The sequence below is a fragment of the Ornithodoros turicata genome, chromosome 5 (assembly GCF_037126465.1).
Source record: "Ornithodoros turicata isolate Travis chromosome 5, ASM3712646v1, whole genome shotgun sequence".
Classification (NCBI taxonomy): Eukaryota; Metazoa; Arthropoda; class Arachnida; order Ixodida; family Argasidae; genus Ornithodoros; species Ornithodoros turicata.
The window spans coordinates 36,230,956-36,237,758 of NC_088205.1; the positions used below are offsets into that span (position 1 = coordinate 36,230,956).

The 6,803-nt window shown below is 43.9% G+C and overlaps 1 long non-coding RNA gene across 1 annotated transcript; it reads left to right on the forward strand.

The window, feature by feature from the left end:
- Nucleotides 1–3,030: 3,030 nt before the first annotated feature.
- On the forward strand, nt 3,031–4,568 carry LOC135395523 (uncharacterized). Its single transcript, XR_010423141.1, has 3 exons — nt 3,031–3,319; nt 3,495–3,553; nt 3,743–4,568. It is a non-coding gene; the product is annotated as an uncharacterized LOC135395523 (long non-coding RNA).
- Nucleotides 4,569–6,803: the final 2,235 nt, after the last annotated feature.

A 6,803-nucleotide genomic window follows, 5' to 3' on the forward strand; every position in this document is an offset into this window, starting at 1 on the left:
TCCTTTGTAACTTTACTTGTGCATTTTTATCTTGCTTTTTGTGTACAATGCAAGTGAGCAAAAAAAAAAAAAAAAAAAAAGAACAATACGGGACAGTGACCGCAACGTTTCTTCTTTTCGCCTCTCCGTCTGTATCATGGCATGTAACATGTAACATGGCTGTAACAAGCATGAGGACAATCGAATGCTCTGATAATGTTCAAACCATTTTGACGATATCTGAGTATAGCTCTTGATTTCTTTACACCTGGCCCACTCATTCGGCAGAGCGTCGCACCGGGCACGAAAGTAGCGACAGACGAATGACAAGACTACAGGTACATAAGCTACCTGCGCGGGGTCAACGGGACACACATGAATCTGCAGTACGCAACAGTTAACCACAACATGAAGTTTGTGTGTGCCGTGACGGGCACTAACACCCAGCGTATAACTAACGTACCCTAACGTCTAACCTAATCTAACCTAACCCAACTTAACCTAACCTACAGGAGAGCACTACCGTGTATGGAGTTCTAGATTGAGCAGTGCGACAAATATAAAAATGGAAGCCATTGATATGCTCATTAAAATGAGTCGTCCAAGTAATCCGATGAACGGTGGAGGTTGTAGCGCGGATAGGGAAGGCAATCTCCCGTTCTTGATTACCTTGAGGCGAAAAAGAAATTGACATTAGAGCACCAGAATCTGAAATGCTTGTTGATGCTTTCAATAAATGTGGTAAGGTAAATTGATAGAAGTAAGTGAGAGGTAGCGTATTTCTTCATTTTTCTATTTTTGTTCTTGTCGAAAGTACAATTATTTCGTGATTTGTCAAAAGTACAATGATTTGCAAATTATCATTACAACTGCACTTTACAGGCTTTGTCGATTGTTCTAGCAATGACTCAGGCAAAACAGCCAGCTATGCCTCACGAGTCATCAAACATACCATCCAAGACCTCCATACAGCGTGTTTCACCTAAGGTGATAAAATATTCTAAATGGCTACGTGCTCGCCAGAGGATTGTCGGACTTTCGGCAATTACCTTCTGGAAACTTTTGCGACGATTGAGGAAGGCTTTGGACATTTTTTAATTGCAGGAAATTTATTTTTTCAATTCAACTTTGAAAACTGCCAAGCGAACCTCACTTTTTTTTCGCAGAAATATGAAGTCCTCCAGTGATAACCACACACCCAACCGAAACTATGCACTGTATAGAAACAGAAATAGTCTAAAAAAATAGTAAAAATTCGGCTTTAGCCCCGCCTAGTTGATTGTCGCAAAGAAAAGCGGACTGTATTTGCGGGGAGAGGAGGAAGTGTTCCCGTCTCTTGTTTTACCTTTCTTTGCGCCGCGTTGACCTTGATGCTGGTGACAACCGACATATCACAGGCTCGCAGGTGGTCAAGAATTATACTCGGATATCGTCTAATAATTTGGACGTTATCAGAGGACCGTCTGCATGTCAGAGCATTCGATTGTCCTCATGCTATTGTCTTGGGTCTATTGGTTGTACGTTTTTGCCCCCCCTCGGGAATTCTTTTCCCTGCGCTGAAAAAATGTCACAGGGACGCCCATGGTACAGACGGAGAAATCGTGCCAAAAATGCACATACTTCCACAAAGAATACGAAGGGAGACAACGATACGAAGCAACACAAGCTGCTCCGTAAGGTGTGTCGTGAGGCTGGAACCTACTGACGGACAAACAGAACGACCAGCCCCGCGTGATCCAGTATCGCACCTGACCGGCAACCATGACGTACAGGCGCATGTCCCACTGTTGCTTGCTTTTCTTTTTTATCGTTGTGCTTAATCGCTGCGACCTTTCATGGAGCCCAACCCAGCGCTCACATGCTCCTTCCCTTGGCGACCTTCACAGCGTGATGTCACCGGTGGACTATAGCTGGTGGACGTTGACCCCACGGAGACGGGGTCGTGGTCACGAGGTAAATAAATACTTTCTTTGATAACCCACACCATATGCGCAAGTTCCACCACAATACACACTATATAAATTCGTTACTGTCAAGTTGAAAGTGCCACTCCGTTATGGGGTACACGACCCCACAACACAAACAAGGAAAAGCAAAGGAGAGGTTAGTAAAATGGGAGGTTAGTAAAATAAATGGGAGTACGGGGGAAGGGGCCAGGCGGGGGGAGTTCCGGTTCTTCACTCGCAGCTAGGTAGTCAAGAACTATACCCGGCTAACCTTTCCTTCTCTTCTTTTTCCCGGTTGAGCTAACCTTTCCGTCTTTTTTTCTTAATAAATATATCCCCCCCCCCCCCCAGTTATCATCATAATGATTTCAACCTCATCACCGGACCGTCTGAATATCCGAGCTTTCGATTGCCCTCATGCTAGTCTTTTGCCTATTAGTTGTAAGTCCCTCCATCCCCCCCCCCCCCCGCCCCCAGGGAATTCTTTGTGGTAGTACAAAAAAAAAAAAGGCAAAAAGGGAAGGTTCAAAACGAAAAAAAAAAGAGAAAGAAATCGTGCGAAATAAAGATGCACATGTTACAAAGGATACGAAGGGGAGAAAACGACACGAAGCAACACAAGCGGCTCGGTAAAGTGGGCTTCACCTGATACCAAATTGCTACATTTCGCCATTCATGGCGGAAACTTACGTACAATCTGGCCACAATGGTAGTTTTGTAAGGTGGGCTTCACCTAATGCACCCGAGCGCTAGGTGAAGCCGACTTGGAGAATGTTGACGCCTACCAAAACAATGCCCGAATGATACCCCTCAGGTTTTAAGCGCCGATCAAATTACAACAACCGAACGATGTTTTCCTGTTCTCGTGCAGCTTTCGATAGCTTATACAAGCCTCAGTGAGTGATTTAACGTGTGATACAGTTAGAATTTAGGGCTCAAAACCCTGCAGTCAAGCAGCAGTTACGAATGATACCCCTCACCTCAGCAGCGCCGACCAAATTACAACAACCGAACGACGTTTTCCTGTTCTCGTGCAGCTTTCGATAGCTTATACAAGCCTCAGTGAGTGATTTAACGTGTGATACAGTTAGAATTTAGGGCTCAAAACCCTGCAGTCAAGCAGCAGTTACGAATGATACCCCTCAGGTCTTAAGTTCTGATACAATATCAACAACAGAACACAGCTTTCCTGTCCTCATGTCGCCTTCGATAGCTTATAAAGGCCACAGTGAGTGATGTAACATGTGATACAGTCAGAATTTAAGGCTCAGAAACCCGCAATCAAGCAGCGGTGTCGAATGATACCGCTCAGGTTTTGAGCTTGGACCCGGTTTCAACAACCAAACAACGTTTTCCTGTCCCCATATGGCCTTTGGTAGCTTAGAAATGCCACAGTGAGTGATCAGATAGTTTTCTTTTCAAAAACTGTAGATGGTTTTATAAATGACATTGCCAAAATCTAAGGCTTGCAAATGATGATTACGGAGAGTGAAATGCTATCCAGCATATTAAAAGCTGCAAACTTGAAGCTTTTTGTTGCCTAAATACATTTCTTTCTGTTATTTCCAGGTGGAACCCCTGTAGCTGACCAGAAAGGCCAGGACTGTCAGATGCCATACATGAATTGGGTATGGGATAGAGAGAGAATTGGGATTCTATTGGAGAATTTGCATACCCCTGCTTATGCTAGCCCTCACTAGGCCAACCAAAGCAGGCACACAATTGTTCTCGTGCTGAGCTGACTGATTTGTAACTGACACTGTTTACTCATAATTCTCAGTAATTTCACACTACTCACAATTATGTTTTACTTTCAGTTCAAGTTCTTCAAACAGAGCTGACACAGCAGAAGGCCTCTGGTGGCATACTGTAATCAAGTGTGCCACTCCCACAGGATTATTGCATTGGCCTTTTGCATTCATGCCTGAATGCTGTCCAGGGCATCCCACAGGCACCAGCTGCGTGACGATGCCCCACCCCACGGATTGTCTTATGCCAACATCGTGCTCCCGTAGGGAACTACGGACACTAGAAGATGGACTGTAGACATGCTAAGGAATTCTTCAGTAGCTTCATGGTGCACTGGAGAAGAAACAGCATACCTGGATGAAGTAAACAAACGGCCCTTATCAGGGCCACCATATATCTGCCACAATGGCCAGCGTTCTGCTGATAGAAGAAACCCTGATGGTGATAGAAGATCACTGAACTAACCATAACTCAAGCATGATGGCTACAACAGTGCTGATAGAAAACAATCATTGCAGTTGCAAATGCCATACATTTCACTAAGCACTGTATTTTTGATGACAGTAATATTTAGAGTTGAAGGAGTCATGTTCTGCCACTTTTTGGATGGTCAAAGTATGCATCACAGAACATATTGCTAAGGTGAACAGTATGTGAAACCGACTATAACTCCTGTTATTCATTTGCACAGAAAATATGAAGCAGAAAATGTCGAGGTTGTTGCGAGAGACCTGTACTATGTCTGTTCTATGTCTTTTGCAAAAGCTATCACCGTTTCTTGACAAAAGTGACGTGGAGAATGTACTGGACGCCTCCATTTTTCCCCTTTCTCTCCGTACTGTAAAGGTAGTTCTTTTTGTGTAGTCCAATAATACGAGAATTTGAAAAAAGGTCTTTGGGTGTACTTGACATAATTGTGTGCCAGTCTATATCATTGTACCCCCGTGGCACTGATGACAAAACTTCACTGAGACAGTATATTTGGGTCTGAAGAACGCCATTGGAGCCACAGGACATATTGACTTTAGACCACATCATGGAGGGCCACAAGGAAAAGAAACGATTGTAGTTACTATAAAACTTTGGTATATCATACATAACATTGTACACAAAAACAAGACCGACATAGTTATTGTGGAGCCGGATAGTGGGTAACACCAAAAATTAATGGGCTTACTTGGCTAACGCCAATAAATGGGCGGCCTTCCAAATAGAGTGCTGAAAGTATGAAAAACTATTCGACCTTCACAAAGGCTTAGGAGAATGTTCAGTAGCACTCCAAATTATCCATTTACTTACTGTATTGCTGCCTTAGCTTACAGTTGGAAAAATAAGTATAGAAAATCAAAGAGAAAGGGCTAGCTGGCATATTCACAGTGGGTTATGGCTTCGGGTTTGCTATGTTGTGTTTAATGAGAAGTGCAGAAATTTGGGCCAGTTGGTACATAACTGCAAAAGGGGATAAGAGTATACAGACGGGACAATGGAGAGACAGAGCTGCTTACAACTAAACTATAATGATAGGAAACCCGATGCAGTCATGTGCGCAGGCGCATTGCTATCCCACCATGTCAAAACAATGAGTACAGTGCTAGACAAATGTTAGAGAACACGCTCCGGCGCATTCCTTCTTCAGAGTGACAGCAAATGGGACCGTACAGACTTAGACATGCGCGTATAGGTAGCCCAGTCACCTGTATGCAAGTCCGTACGATACCATTCGCTGCCAGCTTGTCACTCGGAGGGAGGAGTGTGCCAGAGCATGTTCCATAAACTTTTGTCCAGCACTCTACAAGTATAAAACTGATTAACAATGTAGAGTGGGCTAGTTGGTATGACATCTTAGACTATGGAGCTACGGCAGACAAGGACAATACACCACTCCACAATCAACTGGTTTATTTCTGGAAAAAGAGAAAAGGAAGGTTGAACGTTGGGATTGGGGATTTTGAGACGACCTGATTAAAAAGGAACTTTACACCTAGTGGTGATCTTTTCCTGCTGTCCTTGTCTGCCATAGCTCCGTAGTCGAAGTCTGTATGTCAGAAGAGACCCTCAAAATGACATTTTTAGGCATGTGCAAACAAAACCACCGTAGTGATAAGGGGTGACACAAGTGAAAAAAATTCCTATGATTTGAATAAAAATTCAAGTTCCTTATCCATCAGACAAATAGAAGCTTCAGTAGTACAACTGGAAGAGCCACTTCTTATTTCAGCCACTTCGACTACCTCTCTTTCGAACTGACAGTTTACTTTTCTTTTTGGCTGAGTTCTTTCAAAAGCAGGGTTTTAATGTCACTATTTGATATAGTATAAGAATTAGGATGGACAGAAGATCGAGTCAATCCTCGCATTAGCTACGGTGTGCTAGTGTACCATACCGCACACGAATACCACCCAGGCAAAAATCTGGAGTGGGACCACTTCAAAGTCGTTTATTGGACAGGTCCCACTTTGAGTGTGGGGCCACTTAGTGACTGGGACCAGTTGAAAGTGGAACCAGCTTCACGATGGTCCCACTTGAAGTGGAATCAGTGGAATTGATCCAGTTGTCCCTTCTGCTAAGTGGTCCGGGATCCGGCCACTCTCGCCCTCTCCTCTCCCTCTCGGCTCTCGCCGTTTGAAGTTTGAATTGCCATGGCGTCTTCGTATTGCATCAAGCCTCTGCAATTACCTTTTCTTTTTTGTTGTTGTTGTCTTTCTTCTAGTTATTTAGCTTAATTTTTGTTGTTGTTGAGATGTATTTTTTCACATTTCTCTGGTACTTAATATGTTATGATATTCACCTCAGATGAGAATGTGCACGAATTGGAGTTACAGGGATACAGCATTCGCAGTCGCGCGCACCTGGATAAACAGCAATAAAGAGAGATCATACCTGTGCTAAAATAGATCAGAGCAATAGATCAACCAAAACATGGCAAGTGTGGACAACATGAAATCTCAAAGGGGGAAGCTGGGAAGCTGCCCAACTTGGAGTCTCAGCGAACATTCTGGGAACAAATGGTACCTGTGAGGCTCCAGCTGGAACTTCTGGAACCATCTGAGACCAGAGTGGTACCACTGATGTCACCAAAGTGGAACCAGCCACTCCACTTGGGAATCCAGCTGGGACCATCCACATTCA